The sequence below is a fragment of the Piliocolobus tephrosceles genome, chromosome 16, assembly GCF_002776525.5.
Source record: "Piliocolobus tephrosceles isolate RC106 chromosome 16, ASM277652v3, whole genome shotgun sequence".
In the NCBI taxonomy this organism is placed as follows: domain Eukaryota; kingdom Metazoa; phylum Chordata; class Mammalia; order Primates; family Cercopithecidae; genus Piliocolobus; species Piliocolobus tephrosceles.
The window spans coordinates 29726909-29738767 of NC_045449.1; the positions used below are offsets into that span (position 1 = coordinate 29726909).

The window sequence follows — 11859 nt, forward strand, 5'->3', positions numbered from 1 at the left end:
CAGGTTCCGTGGCTCACGCCTATAATCCCAGCACTTTGGGAGGCTGAGGCAGGCAGATCACTTGAACCTAGGAGTTTGAGACCAGTCTGGGCATCATGGTGAAATCTCATCTCCTCAAAAAATACAAATATTAGCCAGGTATGGTGGTGCTCACCTGTGGTCCCAGCTACTCAGGAGGCTGAGGTGGTAGAATCACCTGAGCCCTCAAGATGAGATTGTGGTGAACCAAGATCATGCCACTGTACTCCAGCCTGGGGGTCAAAGTAAGAATCTGTCTCAAAAGAAAAAAAAAAGAAGGCTGGCACATCCACATTCTTACCATCTTGACTACTTTAGATCCTTGCCTACAAATTTATATTTCTCAAAATTCCATTCCGCATTCCAAGACCATTGAAACATTTTTATCAAGTTATTTGTAAAATATTCCTTTTGATATATAGGGATTTCATAGTTAAATATTTCTCTGCCCCATAAACTTTATTGTCAAAGCCAATAGATGCTGATAGTTTTTCACTGGCAACTGTATTTAAACAGCAACCCCACCATCTGCTTAGATTCTTTTGCAGGCAAAAAAGGCTTAAGGAGCTCTATCCCTAGCTCTTTCCTTAGGATTAAAGGAATTATAATCAGCATCACTTGCACATTCTTTGTAAGGTAGAGATATTGTCCCATACAAATTTGAAATCCTAAATAAAATTAAACTAAGTTAATAAGAGATTAAGAATTCAGAAAAGGAACTCAGGACACTTACCAAAGCACTTCAGAAACAAAAGCACCTGATTCTAGTTGGTTTACAGGATAACTTTCTCAAACCTTTCAGTGTAGCCAGTGTTCCCACCAACACAGTGAATTAGCACCACGTGCTCTCTTTCCACCAAAAGCAGTCCTGAAGGCTCTGTATACAGAAACCTATGTAGACAGAGGTAGCAGAGTTCAAGGATTAAGACTCAGATTTCCTAGGTTCAAATCCCAGTTCCACCATTTATTAGCTGTACAGTTTCCATTTATTAGCTGCATGGTTTCCATTTATTAGCTGTATGGTTTCCATTTATTAGCTGTCCCCATTTCTCCCCATGCACCAGGATCTAGTCCTGCAGGACCCCTGAGGGAACAGTGAGTCTGACATGAACACGCAGGGACAACCACCCCCAAGCAGGGGGCTGAGTGAGTAGCATCTGTGCATTTCTCCCCTGCCAGGAAGGCTTACCTAATTTGCTCAGCAAACTCCCTAAAAGGTGAGGAATTAGCCTGGGAAAACTTTGCAATGTCAAATTGTCTAGTAGTGCCCAATTTTCTGTATGCTTCTGGGTGGTTCTTATTTTTTTTCTTTTACTTCCCCTTTCCTTCCATCCTCCCACCCATCTCTCCTAGATCACAGGGGATTGGCTAGCCTCCGATAGAAACTGAACAGAAAGGGAAATGGGAGGGCAGAGCAAGGTGGTGTAATAGAAGGCTCCACCCACCGTCCCCCTTCTCCTGCAGTGACCACGTGGTGCAGAGAAATCTGTGTGCTTGGGAAGGGAGGGCGCAGCGATTGTAAGACTTTGCATTGAACTCAGTGCTGCCCTGTTACAGTGGAAAGCAAAACCAGGCTGAATCCAGCTTATACCTGTCCATGAAGGCAGAATTTGGACCAGCCCTAGTGAGATAGAAATTGTCCATCCCAGCAATTGAAACCTGAGTTCCAGCAAGCCTCGCCACTGTAGCTGAAGTGCTATGGTGCTCTAAATAAACTTGAAAGGCATTCTAGGCCACAAGGACTGAAACTCCTAGGCAAGTCCTAGTGCTGAGCTGAGCTCAGAGCCAGTAGGCTTGGAGGGCACACAACCTACTGAGATACCAGCTGTGGCAACTAAGAGAGTGCTTGCACCACACTTCTCCCAACCCCAGATAGTGCAGCTCTCAGCTCCAAAAAGATCACTGCCTTCCACTTGAGGAGAGAAGAGAAGAGAGAAGCCTAAATAGGACTTCTGTCTTGCATCTTGGATGTCAGCTTGGGCACAGTAGGATAGGACACTGGTCAGGGTCATGAGACACCCATTCCAGACCCTATCTCCTGTACAACATTTCTAGACACACTCTGGGCCAGAAGGGAAACTGCTGCCTTAAAGGGAAGGACCCAGTCCTGGCAAGATCTATCACCTGCTGACTAAAGAGCCCTTGGTCCCTAAGTAATCAGCAACGATATCCAGGTAATATGCAGTGGGTCTTGGGTGAGAATCTGCTGGCTTCAGGTGAGACTCAGCACAATCCCAGCTGTGGCGCATACAGGCAGAGACTCCTTTGCTTGAGAAAAGCAGAGGGAAGAGTAAAGGGGACTTTGTCTTGCACTGTAGATACCAGCTTAGCCACAGGGGTAGAGCACCAAGTAGGCTCTTGGATAGCATTTCTGGACCTGCCCTGGGCCAGAGGGTAGTCCACTGTCCTGAAGAGTGAGTCCCAGACCTGGTAGCATTCACCACAAGCTGACTAAAGAGCCCTTGGGCTTTAAGTGAACATCAGCAATAGCTAACAGTACTCCCTGTGGACCCATGGTCATGATGGCCACAGGGTAATCTCCTCTGCCTGTGGAAAAAGGAGGGAAGAGTGGGAAGAACTGTGTCTCACGATTTGAGGGCCATCTCAGCCACAGTAGAATGGAACACCAGGTAGATTTCTAAGGTTTTCTTACTCCAGTCCCTGGCTCCTGGATAGCATCTGTGAACCCACCTAGGTCCTGAGGGAACTTGCCACTCTGAAGAAAAGAACACAGCTTGGCTGGCTTCACCACCTGTTTATTGTTTGAAAAGATAAACAAAATTGACAAACCTTTGCCCAGGTAACCTGAGAAAAAAAGGTGAATACCCAAATAAATGAAATCAGAGATGAAAAAGGAGACAATACAACTGATACTGCAGAAATTCAAAGGATCATCAGTGGCTACTATGAGCAACTGTATGCCAATAAATTGGAAAATCTAGAGAAAATAAATTCTTAGACACATACAACCTACCAAGATTGAACCATGAAGAAATCCAAAACCTGAACAAACCAATAAGAAGTAATGAGAATAAAGCCATAATAAAAAGTCTCTCAGCAAAGAAAAGCCTGGGACATGATGGCTTCACTACTGAATTCTACCAAACATTTAAAGAAGAACTAATACCAACCTTATCAAACTATTCAAAAAATAGAGAAGGAGGGTAGACTTCCAAACTCATTCTATGAGGCCAGTATTACTGATACCAAAACCAAAGACATATCAAAGAAAAAACACTACAGCAAAATACTAGCAAACTGAATTCAACAATACATTTAAAAGATCATTTATCATGACTAAGTGCTATTTATTCCAGGGATGCAAGGATGGTTCAACATATGCAAATCAGTCAATGTGATACATCATATCAACAGAATGAAGGACAAAAGCCATATGATTTCAACTGATGCTGAAAAAGCACTTAATAAAACTCATTACCCCTTCACGGAAAAACCCTGAAAAAACTGGGTATAGAAGGAACATACCACAACATAATAAAATCCACGTATGACAGACCTACAGCTAGTAGCATACTGAATGGGGAAACACTGAAAGCCTTTCCTCTAAGATCTGGAACACTATAAGGATCCTCACTTTCACCATTGTTATTCAACATAGAAATCCTAGCTAGCGCAATTAGACAAGAGAAAGAAATAAAGGGCATCTAAATTGGAAAGGAAGAAGTCAAATTATCCTTGTTTGCAGAAGATATGATCTTACATTTGGAAAAAATCTAAAGACTACACCAGATAACTATTAGAACTGATAAATTCAGTAAAGTTGCAGGATGCAAAATCAACATACAAAAATCAATAGCATCTCTATATGCCAACAGTGAACAATCTGAAAAAGAAATAAAAAAAGTAATGCCTCTTACAATAGCCACAAATAAAATTAAATACCTAGGAATTAACCAAATAAATTAAAGATTTCTACAGTAAAAACTGTAAAATCATGATGAAAGAAATTGAAGAGCCAAAATATGGAAAGGCAGTCCATGTTCATGGACTGGAAGAATCAATATTATTAAAATATCCATACTTCTCAAAGCAATCTACAGATTCACTGCAATCTCTATTAAAATACCAATGACATTCTTCACAGAAACAGAAAAAACAATCCTAAAATTTATATAGAACCACAAAAGACCTATAATAGCAAAAGCTATCCTAAGTAAAAAGAACAAAACTGGAGGAATCACATTACCTGATCTCAAATTATACTACAGAACTGTAGTAACCAAAATGGCATGATACTGACATAAAAACAGACACACAGACCAATGGAACAGAATAGAGAACCCAGACACAAATACACACACCTACCGTGAACTCATTTTTCACAAAGGCGCCGAGAACATACACTGGTGAAAAGACATTCTCTTCTATAAATGGCACTGGGAAAACTGGGCATCTATCTGCAGAAGAATGAAACTAGACTCCTAACTCTTGTCACATACAAAAATCAAATCAAAATGGGTTAAAGACTTAAATCTAAGACCTCACACTGCGAAACTACTACAAGTAAACATTGGGGAAGATCTCCAGGACATTGATCTGGGCAAAAATTCATTAAGCAATGCCCCATAAGCATAGGCAACCAAAACAAAAATGGACAAAAATGGACAAATGGGGTCACATCAAGTTAAAAATCTTCTGCACAGCAAAGAACACAATCAACAAAGTGAAAAGCCAGCCCACAAAATGGGAGGAAATATTTGCAAACTACCCATCCAACAAGGGAGTAATAACCAGAATATAATAGGAGCTCCAACAACTCTATAGGAAAAAAATACAATAATCCTGTTGAAAAATGAGCAAAAGATTTGAATAGACATTTCTCAAAAGAAGACAAATGTCAAACAGGCACGTGAAAAGGTGCTCAACATCACTGATCATCAGAAAAATGCAAATCCAAACTACAATGAGATATCATCTCATCCAAGTTAAAATGGCTTTTATGCAAAAGACAGGCAATAACAAATGTTGGCAAGGATGTGAAGAAAAGGGAATCCTCATACAGTGTTGGTGGGAGTGTAGATTAGTACAACTATTACGGATAACAGTTTGGAGGTTCCTCAGAAAACTAAAAGTAGAGTTACCACAAAATTCAGCAATTCTACTCCTAAGTATTGACCCAAAAGAAAGGAAATCATGTATCCAAGAGACATCTGCACTCCTATGTTTCTTGCAACACTGTTTACAATAGCTAAGATTTGGAAGCACCCTAAGCATCCATCACCAGATGAATGGATCAAGAAAATGATGTGCATATACATAGTGGAGTACTATTCAGCCATAGAAAAGAATGAGATCCAATCATTTGCAACTACACGAATGGAACTGGAAATCATTAGGTTAAATGAAATAAGCCAGGCACAGAAAGACAAACATCGCCATGTTCTCACTTATTTGTGGCATCTAAAAATCAAAACAATTTTATTCTAAGAGCAGAAGGATGACTACCTGAGGAAGGGTGGTAGAAGGGAAGGGGTGAGGTGGGGAGAGTTAATGCCTACAAAAAAATTAGAAAGAATGGCCGGGCGCGTTGTCTCATGCCTATAATCCCAGCACTTTGGGAAGCCAAGGCAGGAGGATCACGAGATCAGGAGATGGAGACCATCCTGGCTAACATGGTGAAACCCCGTCTCTAATAAAAAACACAAAAAATTAGCCGGGCATGGTGGCGGGCGCCTGTAGTCCCAGCTACTCGGGAGGCTGAGGCAGGAGAAAGGCCTGAACCCAGGAGATGGAGCTTGCAGTGCACCAAGATCGCACCACTGCACTCCAGCCTGGGCGACAGAGCTAGACTCTGTCTCGAGAAAAACAAAAATAGAAACAATGAATAAGACCTACTATTTGATAGCACAACAGTTATTACAGTCAATAATAACTTGATCGTACGTTTTTAAATAACTTAAAGAGTGTAACTGCATCGTTTGCAACTCAAAGGATAAATGCTTGAGGGGATGGATACCCCATTCTCCATGGTGTGCTTATTTCACATTGCATGTCTGTATGAAAACATCTCATGTACCCCATAAATATATACATCCACTATGTACCTACAAAAATAAAATAAGATAAAAAACTAAAGAGCATAATCGGATTGTTGGTAACACAAAGGACAAATGCTTGAGGTGATGGATACCCCCATTTACCCTGATGTGATTATTAAACATGACATGCCTGTATTAAAATATCTCATGTAACCCATAAACATATACATCTACTATGTACCCACAGAAATTAAAAATTAATTTTAAAAAAAGTAAAAAAAGGAAAGTGGGCTGCAACAGACGTGCCATCTTGGAAAACTAAAACATAGAGCTCTTTGTCCTTCTCCGGTAGCACGTGTATTCTACAGATCTTGTCCACAGGGAGACATTTTTCTCATTTCTCCCCTCTCTAGATTATAAACCTCCCCGCAGGGTAATGGCAATTCTAATTCTGCTGTAAGTTTCTATATTAAGGAAAATAGTTTAGAGTGGTTGGTCGGTCACACGAAACCTGTAGAACTAGTTTCTCAAGTCTACAATACCAAGAACTCTGAAGCCTGAGACCTGCAGCCCTGGGCGCCACCAAGGTGCACTTGACCCTGTGACCTCCCAGGCTTCTGTTCCTGCTCCGCGCCCAGCAGAAACCGCGGCTCGCTGGCCAGGGGCTCTTCCAACTTCTAGCGGGAGCAAGTGCACTGGTCAGGCCCGCCCCGCCCCCAATGCCTTCCGCCCCCATTATCCACCCCCGCCCCGCCTCCCAGTCCTCCATAGCCCGCTTTTCAGGGAACCTGCTGAGCAAACTAGCTGGGCCCCCAGGCAGGGGAGAAAAGCACAGATAACCCCACTCCACTCCACCCCCAGACCCTCCGCACCCCTCCAGCCCCTCCCCACACCCCCAACACCCCACACCCTGGCTGAAGTGAGGTGGAGCGGGTGCTGCTCTCTTCTTGAACCTGGCATTCGAGTTATAGCCCGACGGGGATTCAGCTGGACTAGACCCTGAAGCACGGGTAGAAACGGAACTCCGGAGTCCCAGGCTAGGGGCCGGGACCCTCTCTGACCTCTCAAGCTCCAGCGCATCCGAAGCCCCCTTCGCGTTTCCCTGGAAGCGCCCAGGCCGGGTCCTTACATACTAGCGGGTTGGCGCCATTCTGTGCACGTCCCACGCAGAGGATGCACGCGCTAATGGGCGGGTCTACTAAGCCCGCGAACTCTTTGCAGCGTTTAATATTCTGGAAGCTCCCAACTTCCTGACTGTTGCCACGGAGTTCTTAGTTTCGGGGAATTTGGGGATTTTTTTTCCCTCCCCCTTCTTGCCACCCTTCCTCCGTCTCCTCGCTCCCTCCATCCAACCCTCCCACCCTATCATCTATCTATTCATCTATCTGGATTACACTAAAACAAAGAATGAAGATTATGAAGAGAAGAGCTTCCCAGGCCCACGCAGCCGTCTGCTCCTGCGCTTCCAACGGGGTGGGCCGGTTCCTTTCTCGCACCCTCTTCTCTCCCGGTGTCTGCGGTCCCACCTTCCAGGTACCCCTCGGAGAGTCCACCTGAGCTCTCGCTAGAGCTTTCCCCTACCAACCCGCTCGAATTGCCCAGACCCCAAGCTGAGCTTCTCTCCCCAACGCCCCAGAAAGTGGGTCTTGGAGACCGGGGCAAGAATTTGGGCCTTCGCTTCTGTTTCGGGCCTCCGCTTCTGTTCCAGACCCCCGACTCCTTGCCAAAATGCGGCAGGTGTGCAGATTGGTCCACTCGTGGTTCCTGGCTGGGTTTATGGAGCCTGCGGCCGAGGCAGACTCCGCAGACCCCGAGCCAGAGTAGGATTTAACGGCGGCCGGTGCGCTGTGTTTGGTCAACGCCGGTAACCGTCATATTGCTCGTGATACGAAAAAAACCAGCCAGCGTTCTGCTTTTCTGCCCTGCTGCAGTCTTTAGCACCCGCCCGAGTATTTAGCACCTGTCCGAGTATTTGGATTTTGTAATCCTCCTCTCTGGTCAACTCTCCATCCTTGGCGGAGAGCTCGCCCTTGGCCGGGCTCCGTGCTGCCAGCTTTGCGGGATCCTCGCGGATGTCCCGGGCGGCTCTGCCTGAGGCCCAGTTCTCACTGATGCTGAGTGGCCCAAAGGTGGGAGCAGCGGTTAATGCTGGGCTGATTAATACAGGCTCCAGTGGAGGCGAAAGTAAGTAAACAAAACGAATTGCAGTATATATACACAATGTGTATATGGATACACGTACATATATATTACACATATGTGTATGTAACGCACGTTTGATACAATGAGGTCATAATGTTCATGCTGTTTCATCACCCACTTTCTTTCAATGACCACCTTTTCATTTCAGTAAATCTTCGTATTCTCACAATCCAGCTTCTCCATTTTTCTTTAACATGTTGTTTACAAATAGTTTGTGCAAACCTGTACCGAATCTGGAACTATGCATCTACAACATGCTAAAAGATTGTCAACCTAGGATCCTATAACAACCTTAACAACCACAAAAAAGAGACCTACCTAGATGGAGGCAAAGTAATGACTTCAGACAAAAAGGAATTCTGAAAATCTGAGGGAATTTGTCACCAGCTGATTTTTCTTATGAAAAAATATTAAAGGAAGTGTTTTAGGTGGAAGGAAAATGATACCTGAATGAAACTCAGACCTACAAAAAAGAATGAAGAGCCCAGAAGATAGTAAATATGTAGATAAATATAAAAAATCCTTTTTCACTTAAAATTATTCTTTTTACAATACCATGAAATGTATTTTCATTGCATATTAATTATGAACCCACAATGCATGTGAACTAAATACAATACTTCAAATCATTCTGCACAAAGAAATTACAGATCACATTTATTTAATAACAAAATGTCTAGTTTAATAAAACATTTTTAGAAAACTCATAATTTTCAAAAACAAACAATAAAAATATTAAATACATCACTTTATGGCAGAGGACAACATAAATTTATTTCTGCAGCACAGCAGGCAAACTGTTGTGTTAGCAGAGTGGAGAAAAAATTTAAAGCAAAAAGTCAGGAAATGGGTGTTCATAAATTTCTGGTTAACTGAGGCTCAATAGTTATTGTAAGAAACAGGAGCCTTTGAACATTAGATTTTGTTTATAAAAATAAAAACTTCCTCAAACGTCAGATTTTTTTCACCTCAGCAAATTTTTTTCCTTTGATAATTCATAATCCTGCTGTTCATTTGTCACTTTTATGAATATCTGGTAACTTCATAAACAACTACCAATGGCACACTTCAAATGCTGATTCTGTTGAATTTTCTTATATTTTTTTTCCCCCAATGAACCTAGGGCCTATGATAGAGAAGATATTGAAACATACTAAGGTAACAATTGGTCTTAGAGAGACTTCACAGCAAGTATTTAATGAAAACCACTACATTTCCAGCTCTAAAAAAGAGCCAGACAGACACAATCCCTGCTTCCAGAGTTCACCATTCAGAATACAGCAGGGCAAGCACTGATTCTGAATCATTATGAGCTTTGATTTCATCTTTCAGGATTTACATAGATACTGATTTTTTTCTGGAAGGGCAAATAAAATCTTCCCTTACATCATTCTTTGGATTCTCATAAGGGGTAGTTTGAAGTCTGTATGTTGACAAGGCCAGTAGATACTTAGTTTTCTCTAATTGCCTTCTACTATTTAAGACTATGTCAAGTATTTTGTTTTCCCTTTCAGTTCTCCCCAACCTCTACCTTCTGCAGTTTTGTCTCTCCTGTTGGCTTTTCTGTAACACTTTGCTACACTTTTCTGTTCCCCTTCACTGTTTTCCTCTGTTGCTTTCCTCCTTAACAGAAGCCTGGTCGTCTGGACTTCCCCATCTTTCCTTTCCTGGCTTCTTATTCACATGGGTGACTAATCTCAGAACTTCCTTAAAAGTTGGATCTTCAGTAAATATAACTCGTCAGCACTTTTGATCTGCATTTCCTTGAGCTTTTGTTGTTGCTTTTTTAATCATCAGATCTTCTGTGCAATAATATTATCTTCCTGAATGCTATTTAGAAATGTTATCCTCAAAACACCAGTGGTTTCTTGAAGATACTTGTTTTAAAAGTTGTATCAAAAGAGATTGATAAAGGAATCTATAACTCAGCAAAGGATGCTTCTACTTTATTGTTAATTCCCAGCATTATAAGTACTGGATTCTGCAAGTCCAACATTAAAACCTGGTATGAGACATCGATTTATGCATATAAGAGTTAGATTATAATTTTAATTTTTTTGATGGATATTAAACTGAAATTTATATAATACATGAGGTTTGAATCTTTAAAAAAGTAAATTATAAAAATTTAATATAGTTAACTGTTCACTGATACGTCTATTGACTTCATCATAACCTATATATTTAATTAAAAATCAAACTATGAGTGTGCAAATCAGATGCTATCAAGCAAATTATCATCCAAGATCCGTAATTCTTTTTATATTTTTAACTCAGATGAATATATAAGACTCAGTACATTTTAATGTTCCAAATTGTTCTAAAAAAAATTACCGGAAGCTTCCAGTTAACACAGTTCTGCTAATTCGCCCCCCCACCCCCACCCCACCAAGTGAACTACCTGTTTGTGTTGTGACGTGGCAATCAAAGACTATGATCTGTGAGGGTAGGAGCCTTAATTCTTATGCATTACCTCTTCATATGAAGAGTATGGACAAAAAAAAAAAAAAACAGATGAGTCACCTTTCATTATTCATTGACTCTTGGTGTTTTCATAGTATGTTAAATGCCTGATTTCCACAAAAATACCAATATTTATTCTGAAAGGCAATCGTATGTTCCAAATCATATGTTCCAAGTAGTAGATTTTTTTTTTTTCTTTTGAGACGGAGTCTCGCTCTGTGGCCCAGGTTGGAGTGCAGTGGCGCGATCTCGGCTCAATGCAACCTCCGGCCCTCCAGGTTTAAGCAATTGTCTGCCTCAGCCTCCAGAGTAGCTGGGATTACAGGCACGTGCCACCATGCCTGGCCAATTTTTTTGTATTTTTAGTAGAGATGGGGTTTCACCATCTTGGCCTGACCTTGAACTCCTGACCTCGTGATCCACCCGCCTCAGCGTCCCAAAGTACTGGGATTGCAGGCGTGAGCTACGGCGCCCGGCCCAAGTAGTAGATATTAACAACTTCCAACATGATCTCTAGGAATAATCCGCAGTTCTAAACCTTGTTTTAGAAAAACATTTCCAGCAGTCTGTGCAAGATTTATTCCTATTCCATCATTGGTAATAACTGTACTTGTTGCAGCATGAACTTTAAATTCTTCGGCTGCAAACTTTAAGACTGCTATGAAAGGTGTACTTTCAGGAACACAGAGTACTTTGTATGGCATCAGACATCGGGTCAGATGTCAGCATGATCTTAAAGGAAACCTTTGACATGGTGGTGCAGGGATGAATCTAGAACACACGCCAACTCTGCGGGGTAGCATGACTTCCTCCACTGTGCTGAAAATTATTCTTAAAATAATTAATTTTTTAAAGGAATAAAGCTATGTATTGTGGTGCTTATAATAGAAATATTTTATTTTTAGAAATAGAGGAAATGGGTGTGTATTGTAAAACTCTTACGTAATTCACAAAGTCATATACTATGACTAAACTGTGGTAAGTTGAAGGTGCATATTGTAAGCCCTAGAGCTACCACTGAAGAAATAGGAACAAAAACATACAGATAATAAACCAAAAAAGGACTTTTCCTTATGACTCCTATATTCTTCCTGTTTTTATAAAAATATTATTTTTCCTACCGGTTTTTGCTTTATAAACATGCAATGGACTTTTTCCCCATAAGTTATTGTGGTAC

The 11859-nt window shown here is 41.6% G+C and overlaps 1 long non-coding RNA gene and 1 pseudogene across 3 annotated transcripts; both read right to left on the bottom strand.

Annotated features, from left to right (window-relative positions):
- Positions 1-154: 154 nt before the first annotated feature.
- LOC111525428 lies at positions 155-7203 on the bottom strand. 3 transcript variants are annotated; one of them, XR_002726102.2, is made up of 3 exons: positions 7079-7203; positions 752-909; positions 155-271 (listed from the first exon to the last, which is right to left on the bottom strand). It is a non-coding gene; the product is annotated as an uncharacterized LOC111525428 (long non-coding RNA). The 3 variants fall into 3 exon arrangements; XR_002726103.1 differs by having other exon boundaries at positions 204-251; XR_002726104.1 differs by having other exon boundaries at positions 237-275.
- Positions 7204-11173: 3970 nt separating this feature from the next.
- On the bottom strand, positions 11174-11435 carry LOC111525426 (annotated as a pseudogene).
- Positions 11436-11859: the final 424 nt, after the last annotated feature.